The following is a 27,239-nucleotide window of genomic DNA, read 5'->3' on the forward strand; positions in this document are numbered from 1 at the left end:
GATCGATTTAAAACTGCTATCATAGCATTTTTCGTCCCAAGTCCCAGTAAATGAAAAAAAGGTCCGCCCAAATTGGGATTGGTTCGGCCGGCAGCGACTTTCCCCCATGCACGGCGGCCCAAATATGGGTGGAAAAAAGGTGTCCACCATCCTCTTGCATTCCAAATGGAATCCAAACAGGATGAACGGGCAGAGATGTACGGATTGAAAACATATCGAAACACACACAGACACACACTCGGAGTTGATGACATTCCATAAAATTGTTCAAAATACCCCATGGGGCAAGGGAAATGGCGTTCTGCACGCAATGAATTTTAATCAATCACGCTTCAAACGCATCCACCTTGTGGGGTGGGAGGGGGACGGTTGGACACAACCCCACGGAGTCTTGGTAAAAGGGGAAAAGACACACACAAACACCGGTGATGGCTGTCGATTGGTTTGGCGAATTCTGTTTCCGGTTTTGCACGACTCCGGGCTCCGGACCTTTTGGAGTAGAGCACGATCACTTTCGCCGTTTCCGGGGCCTGCCTTAACGAGACGACGAGCCACGTTCACAGCATGGCTCTGACCATCGACGCTACCCCGAGATGTTGGTGCAGTACTCACTCGCGTTTACAGTGGTTTATTGTTTGTTTTCTTTTACTAAGCGGATGTTGCGCGATAAATGTTCGAACGTGGAATAAGCGATACTGAACAACGATTGAATTTTTAACGATGTTGACACCTGATTCAATTAACTCAAAACCAGCGACACGCAATGTCGTAAATAATATTTTATAGCGGCGCTTGCTGTATACAATAGTGGTGGGAGCTCGGAATCGGACCTACCCGATTCCGATTCCGTGTTCGGAATCAATTCCGGAGCTGATTCCGATGCTGGAATCGATTTTGATTCCGGAGCCGATTCCGGAGTTGACTCCGGAGACGATTTCGGAATTGAAATCGGAATAGATACCTGAATCAGAATCGGCTCCGGAATCGGAATGGACCTGGGAATCGCATTTTTTTCCGGTAACAGAATCAACATTGACTCCAGAATTGGAATTAGCTTCGGAATAAGTTTCAGAAGATTCAGAGTTTCAATTGAAATAAAGAGTTTCAGAAGCGAAATCAGTCCGGGAATCTCCATGAGAATGGATCGTTTACAAGTAAAGTTTGATTCTTTGCGACTATCAATACGTAGCATCATTGGATCCGAACGTCGCTTTTTATGGAGATGCTGAACCCGATTTCGATTTTGAACCCAATTCTGAGTTTGAAGCCAATTCCAATTCCGGAGCCGATTTCGATTCCGGTACAGATTATGATTCTGGAGCCGATTCCGGAAAGTGAATCCAGACCTACTATCCGGAATAAATTCCAGAAAACTTCGGAACTAGCCGGATTCTATTCCGACGAAAACTTCATTTTTCCCATCACTAGTACACAAGTGATTTATAGTACACAAGTGATACTCGGGGAAGCAGCAAAACAAGCAAAATATTATTATGTATTATATCACCCGGTCTGGTCTGGTGGGTATTATATTGGCCGGTCTGGTGGTACAGTCGTCAACTCGTACGACGTAACAACATGCCCGTCATGGGTTCAAGTCCCGAATAGACCGTGTCCCCATACGTAGGACTGACTATCCTGCTATGGTAACAATAAGTCACTGAAAGCCAAGCTCACTTCACTAAGTGGGTACATGCAGGCCTTGACCGACAGCGGTTTTTGTGCCAAAGAAGAAGAAGAAGATTATATCATCACCTACATTAACATGTTCAAAGGTTTTGAGTAACAGAAATAAGGCAAATATTTAGTAAAACCTAGTAAACAACTTTCCAATCAAATATTAAATTTATCATCATCATCATTTCACTAATTATGCCTCACAATTTCTCTTAATTTTAAGCGCTGCAATCTGACAAATTTTCATTATTAAAGTAAACTGTCCTGGTGTACCCTCTCCATTTAACGACCTGCCATGAATGTTAAACGAAACGAATCATTCCATTAAACATTATGATAGCGCTAATCACAATCCGACCGGCTCGAAAGTATCCCCGTGTCCCCACCAGTAAACATTGATTGAAGTTCGACCGTTGGCATTAACACACACGTGCGCAACCGCGAGCATTTCAAACACCAAACATACTTTCGACCATTTCTCCAAGCAATCGAGCAAAGAAGGTAAGGTGCATTTACTTTTCCACATCGATGCCCTTCCCCATCGGGTTCGATCGCCGTACCATGAGCGGCATTACACGGGCCTTAAGTAAAAGAGGATGACTTATTAACGCTGCCCAAGCGTTTCGATGTACGCGCCAACATTAGTGCCAACATTAGCAGTGTGAATACACACACACAAACACAAGAAGGGGGTTTGTCGAACCGAAGTCATCGGAATGTCTTCATGCATGACCAAAGCAGCAAGAAAACAGTGAAACCGAGGAATCTCACACAACCAAACCGCTGCGCTGCCACAGTGTGCGTTCCTTGTTCGTGCTTTATGATGCAAAATCACACTCTCTTATCGCTAGCATAAACTGCGTCGCTTGTCGAGCACCTGCGAACATGTTCGCTTAACTTTGGATAGTGGTTTTGAGGATTAAAAAAGGGTTACCGCTGTCGAACAGAAGATGGGATGGGAAACAGCCCAACCCCACAGCCACATCACTTCATCGTTCCAATCAACTGATCCTGAACTCCGAAGCATGATCTTGAGCATACTCGTACTTTTCTAAAGGGATAAACCGAGGGTTCCAATGCATGTCGCGGTCGGCTTCAGAAAGTTTCGGCAGAACAGGAAAGCTAGCACAGAAGAATGAACCGCTCGATTATGTCTGCCGAACCCCAGAGACGAACGGGCGACCGCAAGGTCGACGACTTGTATACCTCTCGACCGCAGACAAGCCTCGGGGCGTTCGTGTGCTAGGGCGACCATAACCATAATGATCGAATCGATCTGTTTTCACTACACACAATTCCACGTGGCGATGCGTACGCGTACGGTGCGGTACGGACGTGGCCGTGGGTTATACCGGTTAGGGGGAGAAAAGCTCCCAACAACTTGGCGGCACGCATAGCTCTCCCACTTCCACTGGAGCCGGAGCAGCAAGTTCATAATTCCAATTCCACCAAGTGTCGCCGTACTTTCCCTGTACCCTCAGTGCGTCAGTCACCGATCTGTCCAATTGCTTCATGCCCCTTCGATCGTATGCCCACTGGTTGCCCTTCCATGTCCGGATAGCAAGGAGCACATTCGGCATGTTCGTCACGTTCTTCGGACACTCATTGACTGCAACGCGTCCCGTCGCCGCTGACAAACCCAGACCCGTCGTCGGTTAACCGACCGTACACAGCCGATATAATGAAGCTCCCGGTACCAAGCGACCGTACCATCAATTTTGGTCTTAGCAATAACAGAAGAAACACCCATCTACACACACACACTCCATCACGAAAACAGAAACAGGAAAAAAGGGTTTACAAAACTGAAGCCAAACGTAAGACCCAGCACGAAGACGACCAATACCGGGAGACCAAAAAAGGCTTTGGAGAGAAGATTGTGTGAGTGTGTGCCGTATGAATAATTTTATCGAAAGCTTACCCAACCGATCCGATTGTGGTCCGGGATATGCGTTTTACTTATCGGTTCATCTGCTCCACAACCAACGGGGAGGGTTTCGGTGTATCTGCACGCCTTTGCTGTGTGCTTGCTGGCCCTTTCAAAGCTTTAAAGTTAATGAAAGCGCATTTGTTCATAAATCCCCCCCGAGGGGGCTTACCAATCGTGCCATGAGTGTGGTGGTGCACGAAAAATTAATTAAATCGAACACAGCTTCGGTTTGGTACAGAGCACGACATCTTGTCTTTTAGGCGAGAAGAACACGCCAGTATGAAATTATTATTATTCTTATTAATCTCCAGCAAGCTTAATGTATGCTCCATCTTGAAGAATAATACATACACCGTTTGCACACTTTGCTGCCCAGCCCAGGCTGCTGCTGTTGGAGAAGAGAGAAAAACAAACAAAACTACAAGAGAACTCAAACTCTTGGGGAATGGTGCATACCGTCGGTACACCGAGCCCTTAAGCTTAATGTAATTACATTAACGGACAGCAATCGGAAGCAAACTTCATTACTTGATGGCCGCTCAACTCAGCTGGCAGCGTCGTACAAAAAAAAGTCAGCATATTGAATCATCTCGTCATACGGTGAACCAACCGTCCATCTACTGACAATTTCGAAGCGTTCCAGTCGAAGCTGTCCCGCCTATGGTACGCAGTCAAGGATCGGCGGTCGATTCGTTCCGTCTGTTAGAAACTGTTTTATTTTGCTTCTTCTTCTTCTTCTACTTCGTTCGCCCAACCGTCTCATTGCGATGCAAATCGTATTCAAATGAATCAATACGCCCCGCACATGATCGGTGCTGCCCTTTTCTAGTAGCAGCCAGGCAGTGCTGGAGAGTGCCGCCCAACCCCAATATAGCTGGGCTAAAAATCAATCGTTTCGCTCGACCCACCCACCCAACCGACACGACACAGCGAAGCGCTTGTGAGGAAAGGAAAAAAAGAAAACACCGGTACTCCCTCACGCTCCCGGTTATAACCGTCAGATCGATGATTGACTGTGTACCACCATCGGCACCCGGAGTCGGGGTAGAGTTCGTTAGAATTTTTGGCCCTAAAATAAAGTACGCATAAACATACGCAATACGACCCGCGTTCATGTTGCGACCGGTTCCAAGTGCTAGAGGCGAGCGAACACACCGACATTTACCAACACCGTTGATGAACCAACCGGAGGAACGGTGGGTGTACAAAGCAAAAAAAAAATACAGTCTCACAAAAAAATGAATAATAAAAACCGCAGACCGACATTAAGATTCACTGCTCCCCGTACTCCTTCCTCCGAGCCACCACTAGAGTACGTCTGGCTGGAAAAATCGCCATTTCGAAGGATGGACCTGGCGGAAGGACACGCGGTAGACACACGGAGGGCAACGCAAACCAAAGAGAAAATCAAAGTCAATTCCCGCAGCAACTTGTGCAGCATTTTCCTTGCCAATCCACTGTCCACCGGTGCCGTCGTTCCCAGTACCCACGAATGCCGCGGGGGCCTAAAGGTGTTTTGCTTCGGACGCAAACATTATGTATATGTAGGCGGGAGAGTAAGATCTTTTTTTTTGTGAATACTACTATCAGTAGCAGGCCTTACGCCGAAGTTAGCGATCCAAAACATTCGATCCTCATAAATATGTACACCAATATCTCTGCGTCATCATCTTTCCCAAGCCAACCCCGACAGAAGCGAAGGCTGAGCGCTGAGCGGCCGGCCCTATTTTTTCCGCCTAATAGGAAATGGTTACAATATTTTTTTTATAGAGATTTATACTTCCTGTTGCTTTTCTCTTATTGATGTTTTGCGTACGTGCGATACCAATCTCAGACTTAGTATCGTTGGAATAGTTATTCTTTCCAATGAAAGGTATTTGAAGAGGAAGTTGAAGTTCACCATCTCTCTTTCTTTTTCGATTGCACTCTTAGTGTTAAACGTTATTAGAAGCGTCATTTTCACATGTTCATGATGATGGGTCAAAATCTGAATAAGAAAATTATTTTGATTCAATTGTTTACATTCTCATTAAAGATATGTGCTCTTATTGAGAGTCAGTGTGTGAGTGAGAATCCAGCAAATGAATGTCTGGACTCAACACAGTTTATATGAATCTTTACGTTATTTACTCTTCACTTGTTTATGATTCACTTTTTCACAATTTACTGGAAATTCACTATATCGGAAAGTGAGTCACTAAAATGCCTAAAGAACGAAACGTTAGTCGGCATGACGAAAGAGTGGGTAGAATCCTACAGTTTGACCTATTAGTGAGACCTAAAATCTGAACTACTAGTTCCATGCAGAGTCGAAGTTGTCCCGAGTCTGAGTAGTCCGGAATCGGAGTCGTCCGGAGTCAAAGTCCTCTGGTCTCAAAGTTGAAGTCGTATTTTCATCGTTAAACTTCGACTCCGGACGACTCCTACTCCAAATTACTTACAATCCGGATGACTCTAACTTCGACTCCAACTCCGGACGATTCCAATTCCTACACCGGACGACTAAGGACGATTCCAAACAGACCATCCGGAGTCGATTTCAAAGCTTTCGGAGGCGGATCGAAGTCATCCCCGGATTTTGCGTACTTTACCCATCACTAGCAGTAGGTCGCTGGAAGGCTGGAAGATCCCAAAAGAGTAAGTCAATAGTCAGCGCAAAGAGTGAGTGAGTTGAATCCCACAGGATTAGCTACAGGCTTTATGTGTTCCAGTGCAGTAAGTTAAGTATTCCCTATAGTCAATATTGCGCTAATATTCAACCCTCTAAAAAATTGTCATTACTCTCATTTTGTTGACTATAAGCTTCCAAGGCACTACTCTAATCGGTAATATTACATTCTTGCAAAATCTATGACCATGTTTCAACTAAAAATTGTGAACCGTGTTCCTACAGGCCTTTGTCAAAGGTTATCAAGCAGGGCAATTCTAATACAAACAACGTTTTAGTAATTGATGCCACCCAAACCAATCAGTATTTAATTGTAAAACAATTTCCTCAAAACGGGGATTACCCGTCACGATCTTGCCGTTTCATATTATTTCACCTATCAGCACAAGAACGTTTGCCTCCAGCAAAACGTAGAATGAAAACAATCACGTAGTGCCTATCTCGCTGCATCTTTACTAATTCTTCCCGCTTACGTGACTGTGACTCCCCAAATATCGACCCTCCCCCACCACAAAACAGTCACGACACGGAACGAACAAAGTAACACGCTGGTTCTGCCCGCAACACTTCGTTCCAAACCGCGGCGCCATCGCGAAACCCCCAACAACCCCCGCTTCCCAATGTTCATTCGAAGTTCATTTTCGTCCTCGTCAATTGCAAAACCACACACCACTTCATAGCAAAGAGGGAGGCCAGCACCGAACACTGCATGTTCGTGATTCATATTTGACCACAGCTGGGGCCCGTTGCACCGCACAAAAACCTCGAGCGAATTCCCGCCAGGATTTGGTCGATGTACTTGTTGGCACCTTCAGCACACGACGTGAGGTAAGCCCAACCCAGCCCATCCCAATCGTTTGCGGTTCTCCATCCAACCCAAACCTGCAATCGTTTTCAGCTCGTGGGAAAATGGGTGATGTTTTTTTTTTGCCACCCGTCCGCCAATGTTGCGATCGACGAAACGAGCGAGACGAACCGTGCAGAGCAGAGTGCTGGGGGAGTGCTGATCCGGCAACAACACATCAGCGCCCGTGGTACCCCATGGAAAGGTCGGTTGGCCGACCGAAAGTCGAGAAAAAAGATGCTTTATTGATTACCTTCCGTCGGTGACATTTAACCGCCACCGAAGCGTGCCAACCCTTTTTGTTCCTTTTTGTCGGTCTGTTTTTTCCGAGATGTGTGTACCACCACGGTGACTGCAGGCGACACCCACGGACGGAGTTTTATCGGTAGTTAGTTTGTTTTATGTACTACACCCAGTCCCACCAGGACGACCAGGAGTTTTCCAACGTGACCCGATTGTGTTCCCGTGTCCGAGAATGGGTCGGGGGGAACCGTGCAGCACCACAATCGTACCCCTCTCGTGATGTGCTCGTTCTTTCTTTCGTGCCAATCAGATGGCATAGAACTAATGGGCTAGACGACGACCTCCCTGGGCCGCACCCCTTCAGCAACGTTTACCGAACAGCCCCCGGTGTGTGAACGATCGGCTGCTCCATCGCAACCAGGTATGGCGGCATCGTGACATGATTTATCAGCTTGTGCTCACGGTGTGCGCGTAGGAACAGTTTCCTTTTCGGTTTCAATTTAAAATGCAGCAGTAAATGCATTTCGATTGTGTGACGTGATTTCCTTTCCTAATATTGGATACGGGTTCAAACTTTTCATATTTCAAACGTAATCCATGTGATGAGCACGGAAGGAAAAAATGCTAAAACGTAAAATAATCTATTTTCCTATTTCCCTCGAAAGCCCTAATAGCACTTAAACGCTGCTGCACCATAAAATCCCAACCGTAAGCTGTTTCTACTTCCCTCAAAGGTACTAAACTGCACGCCTCGTGCAAGCGGCGCGGTTCGAGACGACGGCTCGAAAGGGAAAATCTATTGCCTCTAACCAACATATATTTCCTATCGAGGTGCTCTCTAACACATGATCCCATTTATTAGTCGGCCGCTCGTTCGTTCCAAAACAAATGCCCGCAAACGTAAAAGGACCCCCGCCCCCTCGTGCTCCCCCGGTTGACAAATGAGAAAAGGGAAAGAAAATGATGATGTCTCTAAATGGTGATGTGAGAGGAGGAAGGTGTGGAGGGGAGAGAATTCCTGCACGTTCCTTGCATTTGTCCCACCCCGCGCTCGTCCTTTGTTTCGATGACAGTTTTACGAGCGAAACAGATTAGATTGAGCAAACGTGATGATCGTTATTGGTGACCTTTTTTGTTAGTAGGCGCTCGTGTGAATATGTGTGCGTGTGTGTGGATGAGCCCGACTGAAGCCAAATTATTCCCCGTAGGATTGACAAATGTTTCTATTTACCCAAAATAGGCCTAAAGACATTTTCCTTCACCCGCTGTGGCTGTGGGACATTTGCGTCGAGACTGGTTACGAGAGAGAGAGAGAGAAAGGCAAACAATTCAAGCCTCTGGATGCGATTTGATAATTATTACATCAACAGTGTTACGATCATTCCCCAAGCCTCCCACTACCCTCTATCACAGGGCCCTCCAATAAATCTCAAATTAGGTTAGTAGGGATAAGAAATGAAAAACAGTGGCCCAGCTTAAGAAAGGCAAATTGAAAATAGCGCCATTGTTGTGCTGTGTGGTTTGTGGCTGTGGGAAAAATGCTGCACCAAATCTTAAATCTCGGTGTTGCAGCATCCAAAAAAAAAAATCATTTCCCCCGCGTTGGTGTGAGCGCCAGTGACGACACCTTTAATCGAAACGGCTCTCGTCCCTCCCCACGTCGCAGCTACGGTGACAATACCTAAACCGCTTCAACACCTTTTTACAGCACTTTTCCAGCAGTAAGCAGACAAACAATCACCTACCTTTTGTGTTTGAAATCGCGCCGGCTGGCTAGTTTCCTCCGACTTGTGTATGGCGTTTGTGTATGGCGCAACCCCTGGCCACTGAACGGGTTGTGTTGTTGTGTGTGGGTGACTGCGGGGCTAGTGACAACCGTGGTTTCTGCTACCGCGGGAATGGGCTTACCGCAGCAGGACCGAAGCCGATTGGGGCTGCTGCACCTGTTGGCGGTGGTTTCCTGTTGCTTCGATAGCGTCGCGCTGTTCCCGTACCCAAGTGACAACACTGCGCCCGCACCGGCCGGGCAATAAGAACTGCATTATATTTTCATCAACACACACAGACACACACACGTATACGCACGTTCACTGGCCGCAATAGAAGCGCCGTGCCCCGGTGATGGACAGTGAATTAATTCCCGCCAGCGAAAACTTTATTGCACACAAACACCCACCCACCCGCACTAAGAGGTGTTCCACCGTGAGAACCGTGGCCGGAACCTCCCGCCCCCTGCCGGTCGCTTTACGTAATGCACTGCACTTTTATCAAACACACACACTAGCAGGCATTTCACATACACAGACACGTACGTTCACTGCACCGGGGGGAGATATTATTTAAAATCATGAGCTTTTTTTCGCTTTTTTAACTCTTTCACTGTTGCACCCACACTTGTCACCGCTTGCACTTATTGCCCACGAGCTGAGCTTTTGCGCGCAGATTTAAAATATTTTTTAACACACACACATGCACACACGCTCAAGAACTCGTTGAGGAGCTTCTAAGTTTACGTCACGGAGAGACACTTGTGCCTGCAAATAAGCAAAACAAATATAAATTATACCACGATGCACATATGGGAAAGCAGGTAAAGCTGGAAACCTCAAGAAAAACAAAAGAATTAAATAACAAATGAATAAATATAATAACAGTGGCAATCAAAGGATATAGGAAGAGGCCTTTTATGCAAATCCATATCGCATCATTGGTTCAAGCCTAGAATGTAGCGTCCTTCCTCAGCAAGGACTGACTATCCGGGAGCGTGGTACTGACATAAGCCTTGAAAGCCCTATATAGTCCGGCTTGTACGCGTAGGACGTTACGCCAAATAGAAGATTTCTACAAACTATTTTTTAGCATTTTTTAATCAACATTCATCCATTTACAACCTCCATTGTGCGCAAAGTCAGATTTGAGAAAGTTCATGTGAAAATTGGTTCTCAAATGTATTGTCACAAGCTCTAATTGAATCAAATTTATTCTTTAACAATGAGAAATGTTCAATTTTGACCTCTGTTTTATGTTAATGTTTGTGCAAAATGTTTCGGAATGATAAGGCAAGTGGCTGAAAAGAGAAAGGAGAATCAAAGCTGAAAACCAATAACCGCGGATAATCAGCAATTAAAATGATATTATGTTGCATTATGTTGCAGTGTTGCAAAAAAAACACAAATACTGCACACAAGTAATTTATGCACTCACACCGATACGACCGATGCTACCACATTTCTTTTCTCTTTCATGTACTGCGGTGATGCTTCAGCTGCCGAATGGAAATACATTGAAATGGCAATACATTTAACGTTTGTTTGTTTTCGTTTTCGCATAACGAATAAAACGGCAAACCAACGGACACCGTAGCGAAGCGTGAAAGCTGCAGTTTGAAATATATTATTTTAGCAATGCACTCAGAAATCCCGTAATGCCACCCCCTAGAGTGGACAAGCTTACAGCCCCCACGGCGGGTACAGAAACTCAGAAAGAAATAAACGACGTGCAAATGTGTGAGTAGTATGGCCTGTAGAAAACGTAAAAAAAGCAACAAAGTTTACGTTTTTGTTTGCAGCAAACAATGTCGAGAATTATTCATCACCTAACCTCCCACACACACACACACATATATACAAACGGTAACACTTGCAGTATGTGGCAGTATTTATGATGATAATATTTCTCACCAGCAGCAGCAGCAGCAGCAGGAAAGATAACGTGAAAATGCGAACTAAATGGGAATGCTATGGGATTGTGCAAAGGGGTGCGCGCGGAGGCCTTGGTAGGGACACAAAAAGAAAAAGACCACAACAGAACGGACAGACGATAGAATTCCAACCCTATGACGTAAAACGTTGATAGCTTGGCTGCAGACAAAAAAAATCATACTGCAACCATTTCTTTCTTTTTTAAGCTCAAACTGTGACAATTGCATGAAAATTTTTCATTGAGCGTTTCCCATTGTTTTCGTGCGCCAGATTTCCTCACTTCTTTGTACGTGTGTGTGTGTGTGTTTTCGTAGCTTCTCGTTCAGCTTTCAGCATGTCCGTTTGCTAGTTTTCGGTTGGCCAGTATGCGGGATGATTTTTTTGAGAAGGGATGCGAAGGGAGCAAGTTTATCGTGAATAAAAATTGCATCCCTCCAGCATCACAAAAAAATGGAACCCGGCCGGCCAGCCGTGCAAACATCACACCGCCAATCATAACACACTTTCGAAGCAAATCGTTCTTGCTACTACTTTGGGGTGAACTTTTCGACGGGTTCCCCCCATTGTTTTACTCTTTTGTCGGCGCGCCGGTATTGTTGAAACCACTTGAAATGCTTTCATTTTCACATTTGTGTCCTTTTTTTTTGGGGTAGGGAGCAGATCTTCCGGAAGACATTTCCTCCGACAACTATTGCCGCGTTCGGTGCAAGCTGTTCGTTCACAAATGGTGGTCAGATTTTTTTTGTTTGATGAGTTATTTTGATTCCACCCACTGGGAATTGTGAAACGCGTTCGATAAAAAGTATTCCCACACCACCAATTGGATGGTGCTTCGTTGATTCGATGTGTTCAGGTTCAGAAAGCTGCACTTTTGCGTCACACGTTTTTCAACACGCTTATCAAACACTGGCAAACATTCGATAGCAATCATCGTGCAAGAAATCAGTGGAAGTACAGGGGGCGATGAGTGCTGAAGGAACTGATAGTCTAACTGATACGGTGAGTCCTTTTCGCTATCGTGGTGCATTTTTCGTATCATTTGATCAGCGGCCAAGCTTACAACATGCTATAGATGTGCAACGCTGATTGTGTGCTGGAAAGATAAGACAAGAACAGACAAAAATAACATTAAAAGGATGAATCACAAGGGTGTCAAAAAAGTGTAAAAATACTTCTGGAATAATGATTTCAACTGTCATTTATTATGCTACACTACAAGCAAAGATGCATGATTCCATCGACCCATAGAGCAGTAGCACGAAGAACAATGGTTCGAAAGAAAAGAAACGTAGAGAGCATAAGCATTTCTTTTTGTGTGCTGCTTCACCGTTGTACCATTATTACTTTTCAGTGTCGGCGGGAAAACTTTTGCATCACTTCGGGGCAGCACTCAGCCCACACATTCGGACAAGGGAGGTGTGGGAGCCGCTGATGCAAAGATGATGAAGGTAAGGTGTCGGCGTTGACGGCGGTAATCGAATATTTGTCCGAAAACATTACGGACGAGACTTCGCCAGAGCGCCACTTGGTTTATTATCTTCCTATTTTTTTGTTGTACGAGTGTTGCCTCTTTCCAGCAAGATTTGTTTCTATTTTGTTATCCAACCTTTGGGAGTACAACCCCCGTACCTTCCATCCGACCGTCTTGGACAGCGAGCTGCTACTAGCCTGGTTGTAGGGATGCGAAAAGAAAGAACCACGGAACGCAGAATCTTGTGCAGCAGTGCGGGGCAGGGATTTTGGGGGGCGTTTGTTTGATGGTGAAAGTTTAATTTGATATACACACTGTTGTTATTTGTTTGATTTTTCTTTCCGTGGGGCTTTCACCGTGTAAGAACTGGACCAAAGCATGAATCGCAGAGAGAGAGCGAACGAAAGAAAGATCTAAGGAGAAAGAGGCACACCGGTGGGCGGAAGGGATGACAACAGAACAAGTGTACGCTTTCGGCTGTAAGATGAGGATCAACTTCGCCTTTCTGTCTTGAAATTGTTTCAGCGTTATTTGATTAGCATCAAGTTGTGGGTCCCGTGTCTCGTTCATCTCGTGCAAAAATTGGGCTGCCTTTGTGCTACAACTTTTGCAACAGGACAGAACAGAAGCTTCATTTTACATTTCCATTCTAATAATCTCTAAACTAAAAAAGCTCGCTGTAACAAAAAAAGTAGTACAAACATTTAAAAACACCACCCAACCTGCCCTATGCTTTATTGCGAAGCCAACGAAATAAAATAGATATAAATTAATGGCCTGCCTGAGATAACGATCGCTTTTTTTGGATGGTCGTAAATCGGGGTAGTCAACAAATCCTACGACCGACCGAGTTGATCGTAAAACTTGTCACCTTACGGTTTGAAATAAATGGCATTTGTCAACAGCAGCAGACCTGCCCGTCGCGCGGTGGTGAGCGCTCGGCAAAAAATAGCCAAACATACCCACCCCACAGGCTCAGCAGTAGCAATATAGCGTGGGGAAAAATAGCCCAAAAATCCACCCAGCAGCTCTTCCATTTCATCTTCCACCCGGGACACTTCCACCATTTACCTGAAGCCACGCGCCAACAAACTTGTAAAAATACGAAAAATGCCATTCCACCTGGATGCTAATTGCGAAATAACATTTTCAAACACAAGCACACACACACACAAACAGTTCATAGAGTCAAGGTTACCCACCCGCCCGGGCGCTGGTCGGAATGCTCGACTAGGGCCAACCGTGAAGGCACGACGGCGAAAGAAAACTCCGGCAGTGCGCAAAAAAAAGGCAACACAAACATCAAAGGGATCGGTTTTTCGGCTGTATTTTCCGGCTCGTTTTACGTTCTTTTGTCGACCGGTGTGGGGTTTACCATCTCGGGACAGTTTTTTTTTTTGCTTTGCTTTCGTTTGTCGCTGTATCATGGGCTTTACTGGCCTCTCTGTTTTGCATCACGGTGTCACGGGAGAATCTTTTGGGGTGAGCATTTGCTCCGCAAGACCTCACTTAAACCAGCGGTAATTCTATGTAATACCATTGAGGGCGCTAGTTAAGTTGGCCATTTCTTCTTCCAGCCAGCCCGACTGCTGCTGCTCCTTTCACCGAGACTGCTTTGTGCTGCGCATCGGGAGCTTTTTGCTGCCTCGGTCTGAGCTTTCCAGAACCCAGAGAAGACACACACACGGGCAGACACTGTAAATTCTAACACTGGTTGTGTTTTCAGTAGTTCGCAATTTGGTTGAAGCCAAGTACTAAAACATACCAGCGGATCAGTTTTTCAACATTGAACATGAAGAATGCAATTTAAAACAACAACAAAACTAGGACCAGTTCTGCTTGAAGCACGCCAAACCTTACCCGCGCAGGGTTGATCGAAGTACCGACTGTTCTTATTGAACTTTGAGCCACTTTTTGAACATTAGGGTCCTTTTATGAGACACACCCCCACCCAGACACACCGTTTTTTTTTGGCTCCCAAATCATCTACCAGCCCGGGCGGGGTGGACACACGTCGAGCTGGAATTTAATATTCTACGCAAACTGTCTTCTGTACCGGCACAAACAAAATCAATCGAGCGTAAAATTACATCGAAGCCTTTCACTGCGAGCCTTCCTTCGCTTCCTCTCGCATGGTGCAGATGCCACACAAGAAGGGGAGTGGATGAAGGGGAGCAAAAAATGTAAAAGATCTAGAAACAGTTCTGATGCTCATGCCAGAAGTACGAAGACGCCGCCGGTGAAGCTTCAAAAGCGCTAACGTGATTGTTCGCACGGGTGTTAGCTGTCGGGCCCAAAATAGCAGCCCCTCCCGGTCCGTAGCAGTATGGCCAGTGCCACGAACACGGCCGTAAAACATAAGCCCTGTTAAGCTGATGAAGCTGTTTTTCCTAATACTGCTGCCCGATTGTTTTCATCCCGTCGAGCATAAATACCTTGCCAGCGGCGGAAAACGAAAGCCTACGACCGACTGTCGAACGCCTTCGCCCATTAGCGGAAGGCTTTAACACACGACAAGCCATAACCATTTTGGAGCGCTGAGGCACTGTCAAGAATAAGTCAAGCGTACGAACGAGCTATATGCGGTATATACACACCCTAGTGAGCTTTTGAAGTATTGGTTCAACTGCATTCTAGTATCTTCGGCTGTTGTTGGCCACTTGGAAGGATGTGACAATTTCGGTGGTGAAATGCTTGGCACTGGTTGGGCTAATGCTATAGGATGGCTTTTGAACGAAACTCGCAAGCCAGTAGGTGTGTGTGTAGATTAACGGTTAATGGTTTGTGAAGCAACAAATAGCACAATTTTTGCTACTAGATATTACCGTACACCCGGTGGGCAAAGGACTTTGGGTTCGTACTGTAAACGTTAACCGGGGGCGAAGACGAACTCAACGCCACAAATGAGCACTTTATCGAATGTCGTTAGTGCTAATTGACGCGTTATTTGTGGGTGGATAAATTTCCACCCGCCGCATGGAAGCCTTTCTCGCACAACAACTTTACTCCATTAGCATTACGACGCGCAGGAGGAAGCTGTTAGTGGTTCATCGAATTTCATCTCGCACTTCTACCCAGAGGGACATCGCCACACAACACACACACACACACCAGAATGTTTCTTTCTGCTACTGTGCTATGTTTTCTTAGTCCATTAACATCTTTAGTGATACCATTAGCAGTTACGGTGTGTTATAATTGTTGGAGTAAATTTTGTATGATGTACTACTATGCGCTTTGCTGGTAACACCAATTCTATGTAGATTAGATTTGATCTGAAGAGAAGAGATCTGGATTTAACAAACATTACAAGAATTCACCAAAGTTCTTGAAGGCGATCGTTATACGCTAGAGACATAATGGCTCATCTTGTACTTCATAAGTTCATGATTTACTCTCAAGTTGATAAGCAACATCTACTAAAGCAGGTTCTTTACTCCCTCTAGGCAAAAAGATATCTAACGAATATAAGCACCACTACACCTTCCGTGGAATACTCCATGATCTCTTCAATCGCCGGACTTTCAGAATTTATAAGAATTTGTCCTAGAGATAAAAATTGGTCACTGCTTCATCCGGCGACTTTGGATAACGTCTTGGTTGGACAATGAAAATCCACAAATGTTCCCCATGGCATTGCCATTATTTGCATTGGATGGCATTTGCTGTTGTTGTTGTTGTGTAATAATTATAACTTTCAAAACATCAACAAAACAAAATCTCCAAAGACATCCTCATTTACAGTGCACTGTAATGAGATCCACAAACAACCTGCTCCAGAAAAAAAACCCCATTACATTAACGAAGAAAACAATGGGCAAACTAACAGAAAACATGATCCACTAGCTGATGATTAAAAAGATTATGTACAAAGGACCGGCCGAAGCAAAATCTCATTAGTCGCACGGAACGGGAAGCCAGTGCCGGATAAAACAGAAAAAAGGTTCACTAAAACTTTCCACTCAGTTTCCTGCTCACTGGCATGCAAACCAACCAGACAACCAACGGCAGTAGTAAAATCCTGGCTCAAGTTTTTCACGGTTTCATTTTCCAACGGTCAGTGTACACCACCGGCGACCACATTCATGGTTGATATTACAGTTTCGTGCACTGGTACGTTCCGTGCTGCTGAGAATCCAAACAAGTTACTAGAATTTGCAAGAAATAATTTGCAGAAACAGTGTTTGGGAACAGTGGAAACAGTGCTTGACTCACAGGGCAAGTGTGGTTTTGCTGTGTTTTTGTTTTGCCTTCTTCTAATTTCCATCGCATCTTTCCAGCCAGCATAAACTACTGGAGGTGTTACCAAACACTCCAACCCGGCGGCGGCAGGTCGAGTGGGGTGAAAATGGTTTGACCGCTGACCGCAAACAGGTCGGTGACCGTCTCGAACCGGCAGGACCGGAAAATTGCCATCTTTTTGTGCACGTAAAATAATCTTTGCCTTCCAGTGCCCTGCATGTTCGCTGTAGTAGTTTCATTTCCCTGCACCAACCACCACGATGGTGTGATTCCGCTTATAAAAATATGCACCCAAGGTAATGGCACGTTCTAGCGTGGAGAGGGCGCACAAGGACTTGGAATTTGAGGTTTCTTTTTTTCTCCTGCACTTGCTTAGTGCCGCATAGTAATCATACGCCCGGCATACGGCTGTCCCTAATCTGCAACCTTAAAGAAATCTACATCCCACGGCGCTACAACACATCAAAACGAGCACATCATAAACGACGTCTAGCGTTCAGGCCGGCGTCGCTAAAACGTTCAAACTTTCCGACCCACACATTCCATGTTTTGCGACAAACTGTACAAATTACTATTCAAACACGCTTCCGGCAGAACCATGACGGTGGATGATGGTATGGTCGATCCGGCAAACGCTCGTGTTCGATGTAAGGGTGGAAGCATCAAACACCACTTCCGACCGCACCCACAGAACGATTCGTATTACACATACGGCAGTGCGGCTCAAGATGACGCAGTACGAACGCAGGTCCAACGCTACGCCACGTTCACCCACGGCCAAGCGGTACGATTACCAATCGTTGCCACGCGACAATCGCGTCTCACCGGGATGACATCATTTTTGACGCAATGTCAAACCGAAGGAGCAGTTGTTTACTTCAGCCTCGAACCTGCCTGGTAGAATATGGCCGGCACAGAAACAACACACACCAGACGAGACAGCGCGAGTGCGCCAAAAATATACCAACGACGATCGTTGAAACGTTTGAAGATGAGAGGCTGATCGAAGATTGAGTCAGCTCCAAGATGCGCTGGCGCCAGTGCCGAGAGTTTGTTCTGTTGGTGGCCAGTTCGGTTGTGCGTTGTGCCACTTCCCCCACATTGTGCAACAGTGCCATCGTCCCACATTCGTGCTGGGGCGACCACGAATGCCAAATGATGTTTCAATATTCATCCGCTTGAACCATTCATAAACTCCTTCCTATGGAATTGGTAAGGGAGTCATTCTCGGCCAAGATTTCTTTGCCCCAGGATGTAAATGGATATAACCGTATACACAGATCGACACATCTTGCAAAGCGAAATACAACACCAGCACTAGCCGTGCTATGAATGAGAAATCAGTACTGACCTACTTACTACTGAGGTTTAAAATAAAAACAAGGGAAAGGAGGGAATACATTTCAAAGACTGCCACCTATGTGCTGGAATGCAGTTGGAAGAATGAAATAAATGGGAAAGAAATCATCATGACTAAGGAATGCGTCAAAGAGAAAAAATATAAAGTAAGCAATTTGCCATACCCTTATTTGAATCATTTCCTATTCTAGCACGATGGATTTGTATCAACACACTAACAGAGAACGTGATCAAAATTAGACGTCGTACAACGATGGTGGTTCCATAGAGCCATCAGCAACGGCAGGGTTTTGACATATCGCATGACACGGCGACTGCTTACGATCGAATCTCATCTGGGCTTTTATTGAAGAATAGTCTGGAACGTTGCAAAACTTATCTATTCATCTTATGACTTTGTAAGGAAAAAGCCTTATTTGACCCGAAGTGAAAAATAACGTCCTTGAGGTCACGAATAAGAAGAATAAGCCAATTAACAAACTCTCAATGTAATGTGGTAGGCATAGACGTTCCAGCTTTTTGACAAGGCAGAGCAGTGTGTCTGCCTTTGGTTCCCAGCGAAAACATCCGCATGCCACCATCATGAACATTGGCTAATCTTATAACCGCGCACAACCATTTGTGGCGCAAACCTCTTCATACACCACCTCGATCATCCGATCCCACAGCTACTAAAAATCGCACAACTGAACTGAAAAATAAAACTGGGACGCACTTCAGATCACCACCACCAGCGAAAGAAGATGGCTTCATCGGTAAAGTTTACATCATTTGTCACCACAGGACAGCGTGTTGCGTATGCTGGAGAAAGACGTGGAAAACGTAAACCCCCGGCAAAGAGACGATGCCATACGAAACTACACAGCGTGCGCGATTTTCTGGTCTGTCATAATCAAACAAATTAAACCCTCATTTATCCCGGGTCCGGACGGGATCCCAGCAATAGTCTTACAGAAGTGCTCAACTTATCTTTCAGAGCCACTGGTTCATCTGTTTAAGCTTTCTCTGCACAGTTCTACATATCCTACTATGTGGAAGTCTTCGTGGATGACACCCGTTCATAAAAAAGGTCCGAGACATGTTATATCTAATTATCGTGGCGTAACTTCCCTATGTGCATCAGCAAAAATACTCGAAATTCTTGTCCAGGAAGCGTTAGTCAGGGGTGGCTTGAATTATATCAGTCCAAGCCAGCACGGATTTGTTCCCAAACGATCGGTGTCGACCAATCTCGTTCAATTCGTGTCTGAATGCCTTACGGCAATGGACGGCAAGTCACAGATTGATGCAATTTATACTGATTTCATGTCAGCATTTGATCGGATTAACCATGACATACTCCTTGCGAAACTGAGCCGGCTTGGCTTTCATAATAATCTAGTCATATGGTTAAAATCATATTTAAACCAAAGATCATACTGTGTTAAAATCAATAAGTGCTTGTCCAACGTGTTCGTTAGTTCGTCCGGTGTCCCACAGGGAAGTAACATTGGCCCAGTATTGTTTATCCTATTTATTAATGATGTTGTATTTGCGCTCCCAAATCAATGTTTGCTTATGTATGCGGACGATATCAAGATTTATGCGACCATTAGAAATGATTCGGACAGCTCGACTCTCCAGCACAGCCTAGACGTATTTAGCAATTGGTGCTCTGCGAACTCGCTATCCTTGTGTGTCAATAAGTGTTGCGTGATTAGTTTTACTCGTAAAAAAGACCCTATCAAGCGAGACTATAATCTTGACTCGTGTATAATCCCACGTAACATAGAAACTAAGGACCTCGGCACTATTCTTGACTCAGCACTCTCCTTCCGTCAACAATATTCGTACGTCATCGACAAAGCATATCGGCAGCTTGGTTTTATTCATCGTCTGACATCTGATTTTAATGACCCTTTCTGTTTAAAACAACTGTTTGTCGCGTTAGTCCGGTCCGTACTTGAATTTAATGTTGTAACATGGTCTCCGCACACTAACAACTGGTCCACACGAATTGAGCGAATTCAGAAAAAATTCACAAAAATAGCTATAAGAACCTTACGGTGGAACATGGACCAGCCTCTAACCTATCAAACTAGACGGCTTCTTCTAGGATTGCAGTCCTTAGAGAGACGTAGGGAGGTAGCACAAGCAGTTTTTGTAGCAAAATTAATAAAAGGCGAAATTGATGCTCCCGAGCTTCTTCTTAAAATAAATTTGTACGCCCCTGACCACGCGCTACGTCCTCGAAATTTTCTGATCAAAATAGACCGGGCCCGTACTTCCAGAGGAGCTCATGATCCAATTATTTCAATGTGTAAAGCTTTCAATAAGTTCTACTGCTTTTTTGACTTCAACATTACAGTTGCCACGTTTAAATGTTCATGTCTGTTTTCAAATATATAGCAAGTAAGGTTATTTTAAGTATTACTTTATTTTAATATTGCAAAGGCCCCTGCGCGCGCCACGCAATTATCTTCAATAAATAATAAATTATTGCCGGCGTCGCTGATTCGATCGCGTGACAGCTGCTGCTGTGCCAATGAGGGGACAGATCGGACCGGTATTAGCCAGCGTGAACTCACCACACCACACACAGTCTGTGATAGCAGCAACAGCAGGTTCATTTTGCACACCAAATTAGTTGAGACGGGGTCCACCTGGAACACACGAATGATGCCTTGAAACACCCCAGAGCACACCTCCAAATATAACCCCTTGCATGAGCGCAACGACAAACGCTCCCCTGGCACAATGGTGGAGATTGATTCCACACCACTATACACCATTTTCGGTAATCGTTCTTCACGTTGGCCACACGCGACGAACACGGCGTGTGAAGTTGCCTCCGGTGATCTCCACACTGCGGGAAGGTAAAAGTGAAGCGGACAGTCGATGGGTCTGATGTTGTTCTTGTTGTTTGGTTTCCGAAGCATAATTCCCACTGCAGTAATACCTCTGCCGGTCACTGTTTACCTGCACAGTGCCTAAAATGCGCTATTCGTGCAGAAATTGGCACCATCAAGCTAGAATTATGATACCGCACACGATTTGCATGCGAGGTTCACCGTATTGAGGCAGCTTTTGATGCTTCGGGGCTGTTGATATTTACTCTCCTTTTAGGGATGGATTAGCGATGGGTGCGACCACTCTGCGGTCCACTTACCTGGTGTGTTGGAGATGGATGCAAAACTTGACGCCGTATTAGTAAAAGGCAGCTCAGAGTATGTGCAACAATCTGATAATAAGCATTGTATCCAAAAGAGTAGGAGATCTTTTTAATCATAATATTTCACCTTCGAATGAACATTCGAATGTACTTTAAATGTTATTTCGAATGACCAAATTTCAATCAAGACTTGGCGAAGTCATTCCATGACTCTATTGCAATGGAAATGAAAATCCAATGAAAATAAGCTCTCAGTACCTAAAACGGTCTTTCTACGCAAGCAAATCAAATCTCTGTGACTCTTAGTGCCAGATACACGATGTCTAACCGCACCATTAGCACACACACACACAGCACAAGCTCTCACGTCCAGTGTCGCCAGTAGTTGGCTATTTTCCCACAACGCGTTCATGGGGATGTGAAGCGCATCGTTCATGGAGTGGCGGAGTGTGGAAAATTACACTCCATTGTATCAGTCGTAGTCGTCACAAATCGTGGAAATTGTAATCTCCGCTCATTCTCACCTAAATCTGTCAACACCAGACACATGCCCACACCCATCGTCGGGCCCATCGCCATCGGGGCCTGTTGCGTGCGGAACATAATTTCCAAACACCAGCAGCCGTTACTAGCAGAGCTCACCGCTCAGCATGTCTAGAAGAACATTACACACACACACACACACACACAATAATAAAAAAGTCCTTCTTAGAAATTCGGAAACCTCTCTCGCACTAGCAGACACCTTTAATGGGGCATTAAATTCGGACACTAAAACTCAAGTCATTTATGCGCGTAATGACTGATTTGGCGAAAGGTTTCGCACCACCCTCATAGACAAACAGCAGTTCGCAGTCGTGTTTCATGGCTGCCTTCGGTAAATTTCTACGCTGGAAGCGTTTTTTGTTTATTTTTATAGTATAACTTTTTTTTACGCTCTGACCGTCAATCATGAACCATACCCATCCCCCAGTGCATATCCACGGGCATGTGGCTTTACTGCCAACTGCTTACCAGAACCGGATGTGAAGTGTAAATAATTTGCCCAAAAACTATTTGCAGTACCGACCGCGCACATCGGGTCATCAGTTCCGCTGGACGTACTTGTGTAGTACAGACCACCGCACAAACCTCGGCTCGGGTTACCCACACAAACCAAACAGCTAAATAGTATTCTTCCGGCCATCGGTACCCAGTCCATTTGTAGCAGCGTCAGGCAAGTCGGGGGAATGTCCCTAAAAGTCAGCGCGCGTCAATTGCCGCCGTTCCGTTTGCCGCACATGCATCTGACGGCTGCTGTCGGTCCACAGTACCGGCGCAATGGCGGTACCATTTCGCAGACGCATTCCCTCCTTCCACCCAACCAAATCTAATTGAAAACACACACACACACACACACACACACACCCACCCACCGTACTTGGTGGGTATGCGACGGATAGAATTGTGTCCAATCAGTCCCCGGCAGGCCCAGGCCGGAGCTCCTAGGCCTCCTCCGTTCCCTTCCTAGTGGCACCGAACGGGAAAGCTCGAAACGTGCCAACTACAACGTGACAGAATTCGCCATTTCACACAAACCGGGGTGCTGCTGCTGGTCCCGTGCGCCTGACAGCGCGCGCAAGTATTCTGTTCGGATGGATTTGTTTCATTTTGCGAAACTGCGCCCGGGCGATTCGCCATGCTCGAGAAGAGATATATTGCCCCTGGTCCGGCTTCTTGACACTGTGTGGGCCCGTCGCGGACACCGCTTTCCCGAAGATTCCCAAATTGTGCGCCTGACGCACGGTGGGAGGTGGGCAGAAATTTGATTCGCGGCATCCAGCAATCCGACAGCATCCGACGCAGGCGAGTCCCAGGATTTGGAATTGGGCGGAAACTTTAATGTGTGACAACAAATTACGGTAAATCAGTATGCTTTATGCGTCACTGTGGATGACGCGCGCGTACATCGGACAGTGTGAAAGATATGCTGTCCTGTAGGGCGCATAGGTTCGGTCGGTTTCGGTTAGTGAAATTTTATCAACATTTTGCAAAACGAATAAAAACATTTTCTTATCAGTGCTATTGCCATTGCGATTGATGCATCCCCGTGTATCCTCTTCCTGTCACGCGCAGTTTGGGTCAGAAATTAATTTGCACGTCCATCATCCTCCTGGACAGCGCAAACAATGGTCCCCAAAATAGGTTGCGAACGACAAACACCGAAATAAACACCACAAAACTGCAATCCCCGCGTGTTGTCCAGTCCATTCCAACGCTCCCGTACTGATAAAGGCCCGGCCGGTTTCCCCCAAGGTTGTTCCACCATAGGTGTGCGTCCTCGCTGTGTATGGTGGAAGTATTTTTATACCCACCATCATATCGATCATCGAAGACAAAACGGATCAGAAAACTCAATTACATTCTGCTCAATCCTGACCGGCAAGAGCAGCAGCAGCAGCATCCCCGGCCGTAGGAAGTTCCTGCTTCGAAACACATGGACATGGAGACGCATTTTATCCCCCGGTCCGGCGTGACGATGACTAGCGGGGATTAAATGCTTTACGTCCGGCACAAGGATGAGCATGCCGCCCATCTTTCCTGCCGACCATCATCATCATCATCATCATCATCATCTTGTGCAAACAATAACAACAACAAAAACCTTCATAAATTTATACCAGAGCGGGACAGCGTCACGTCACAAATCAATTTAGTGCCAACGTCAAGCTGTGGAGCGATCACTTCTACGTGGAAGCCTACCCATCACACGCATCGTTCCCATCAAGCCAGTGCGGCCCGGGATCCGGCGGCTGGTCTCACCCTCCCGGTGTTTGGCACAGAAATAGAGCACGGCTTGGCCAAGGTGTGAGGTAAGCGACGGAGCACGCCGGGAACCGTTGAATTGCGCGCGGTGGTTGTGCCCGTGGCGCGAGTGAAACGGCACGGAGATAAATTCTATTTCTTTACGAAATAAAAACCCACACACACGGCAGCTCGCGCCGCAGCTCATAAATTTCAATTCGAGAAGCCAAATCCAAAAATAATCCAAAATTTCTTGCCCGGCCAAGCCCCGGGGATGCCGACGACGGTGGCTGTTGTCTGTTCCAGTTCAGCCACCCGAAGGGCACCGGACAGGACGGTAAAAGTAAAAGCGCGATCCCTTCGCACCACGAGCATGACCACGCACCCCAAAAACCAAAAAAAAAAACTTTGCACTTTTCCTATTTTTTCTACCTTTTCTGCACAATATTTCGAATCCGCTGGTGAGACACGGTGGGACATCATAAAGTAGGAGTAAGTGGATTTATCAATTCAACGCATGTCACCGACGTGGAGCACGGGCCGGGTCACTGCCGAGTGAGCACACTGGCATAGCCCGGGGGGGTCGGGACACTCCGATCGATTTCGATTCAATTAAAAAGCAATAAAATTAAGCCTTCCGGAAACCATCTTTGTGTCGTTATAGCGCTGTCGGTTTTTGGTGTTGGAGGGAATCGGGTTTTTTTTCTTTTCCTTTTTCCTTTTTGATTTCGCAACTTTTGGCTGACCCGAAGGGCGACAGATCGATATGTCTTTTATTTCAATGGTACCACACAAAAAACAGATGGTGAGCAAGATAGGAGTAGGACACTGCCACGAACCCGCAATGTACCGAAAGCCAATCGATTCTGACCACTCACCTTCGGAGCAGTCTCGCTGCTTGTCTGGTCGTATGTGTTTTTCGTTATCTTCAATTATACGTCATATTTTTCCAATTTGAATAAATGATTCAGTTAAGATTGAACGTCACCACTTTTGGTAGTGATGCGACAGAGGCCCAACCTTAGCTCCATAGAAAGAGCGCGAACAGTTGGAGGTAGACTTTGCACTTCTGTCTAACTACCTTAGAAATAGCATTCTTCGTTTTGCAATCTTCCACGCAATCTACCGTAGTTTGTGCTGTTTGCATATTTCTCACGTCAATCATTTGACAAATCTTGCTGACAGGCACCGCAAGGGCCTTAGCTCGGCAATCGTCGTTTCTTATCGGTGCAAAAGCCAAAACAAAGCAAAAAAAAACCAATAGCAACACCCGGCCCATTAGCCGCCAGCACAGCAGCACGTTACCGCAACGTAGATCGCACGATTGTTTCAGATTTTGTGGTAATGGTAGCAATATACACGACACGTTATAGGAAATGTTGCAGTCGTTGCATTGGATGCACCGATAGCCCGTAGTTCGTTCGCAGCTGATGCAAGGCGTCTCGTCGGCCGATGGCTGATAAGCGGCAATTCCAGCTGGAATGCAAACATGAGAGGTCATGTTTAGCTGACAATAGTGACGACCGATGTCGTGTACCGATCGCCCTACCGATGGGCAAAACGGAAATGGGGAGCGCAGTGTTTGCAAATTGGGCTAGCAAATACTGATAGGGATGTGTCCTCTAGCGGTGTTTCTGACAACTCGCACTCGACACGGTGGCGCATGATTTATGGGGAATTATTTGTTCCAAAAAAGCAATGTACAAGCTGTAACATCGATATCTGTTGCAGAAACAACATCATATAATCCGAAAGTATTAAGCAAATCGAAAGACGACGATTCAACAACAACAGTGACATAAATCAGTCAACCCGCTCGCAAACATCGTTCGTGATTACCTTGTGACGGCTGTCGCACGAAACACTGTCCTAAAACCGCATCTCAGAAACCACCAGGCCAAGCCATTTCTCGCAAATCTAACTTTCCTACACGCTCAAGTTTCCGCTCCCTGCAACTGGGGTGCCTACCGACCGCTGACCCAAAGTGCACCGATATGTCATCACCTCAACCAAACAAATTCAATAGATGCACGCAACGTGCACGCAAAACGTGACAGACGCCACAAACCTCACGCCGCAGAACCAAACCCACCTCACAAACGGCACGTCCTGCAGGACAGTAGGAAATGGGCTTCGCAGGTCGAGTGCAGGCGGCGTTGGCGTTAAATTGCAATCGTGTCAGCGTTACACACCGACGCTCCCGCCAACAGATCAGCCAAACAGATTGCGCACTGGAAAAGGGCGAGGAGATATGTGTTAGGAGGAGGTTTGTGTTTTGAAGTAATTAAAACCTAATGGTCCCACACGCTTGCGTTAACCGCCCGCAGCAACGTGCTGCCGGAAAGGATGTGCCACTGTGCGGTTGCACATGCAGTCGCGGCGTGATTTTCACCACTGCCTCAGAAACGATTGCTTTAGAATAGTTGTGGCAAGCAGTTGCGGCAACGTTTCAGCAGCATCAACTTCTCTTTGCCTTACCTGCACTAATTGATTGCACAACTCTTGCCTTGCCTCACACCCACAAGGGAAGTTCGGTTGGAACTTACTGGGAGAAAAAGCGTCCGCCACATCTTGCCAAATCACTTTTGCAGAAGTAATTCTGACGCCCAAAATCTCCAAACAACTCTGAAAAATATTCTTTTTTATAATGCAAAGCGCCGAAACGAACTGGTCAGCATTGCAAAGCGCTTCTGTCCAAAACCTCTACGTCATCTGTTTGGCAGTGGCATTAAAATCCCCGACGAGGAGCGAGTGAATGCTGCACAGATTGATTGCGAAGTTGAGTTGGGTTGCGTTGTGATAATTAACTGTCCAGCCCAGCAGTTGTTGGAGTTCTAGCGGCGGAATCTAGATGCTGGGGAGCAGCACGGAAATAATTATGTTCGGCTCACAGGCCATCATAGAAACAGATTCAAACTATTCCACTGCAAATGAAGGCTAATTTTCTGCTCCAAGCGGGCAATGGAAGGAATTGCAAAATTTAACTTTGCCTTGCTTTAGTTGGACGATATCAAAATCTAAATCTAAAGCTACCTACAACAACGTTAGCAAACTTACCTCAATGTTCTGCCCCACAGTGAACGCAAACGACAGAGTTCGCAGCATCCGCAGCAACTTCAACTTGTTTCACGATACCCGTACAGTGCAGCCATCAAATTAAGTCATCATT

The 27,239-nt window shown here is 45.9% G+C and overlaps 1 protein-coding gene across 2 annotated transcripts in view; it reads right to left on the reverse strand.

Moving 5' to 3' along the window:
• LOC120947478 (uncharacterized) overlaps nt 1-27,239 on the reverse strand; it is a 137,417-nt gene that overhangs the window by 107,444 nt on the left and 2,734 nt on the right. For both annotated transcript variants that reach the window (XM_049607724.1, XM_040362839.2), the window contains exon 2: nt 9,108-9,896. The gene's annotated coding sequence lies outside the window, so the exon portion shown is untranslated. The remainder of the gene's footprint in view (nt 1-9,107; nt 9,897-27,239) is intronic.

The sequence above is a fragment of the Anopheles coluzzii genome, chromosome 2, assembly GCF_943734685.1.
Source record: "Anopheles coluzzii chromosome 2, AcolN3, whole genome shotgun sequence".
NCBI lineage: Eukaryota > Metazoa > Arthropoda > Insecta > Diptera > Culicidae > Anopheles > Anopheles coluzzii.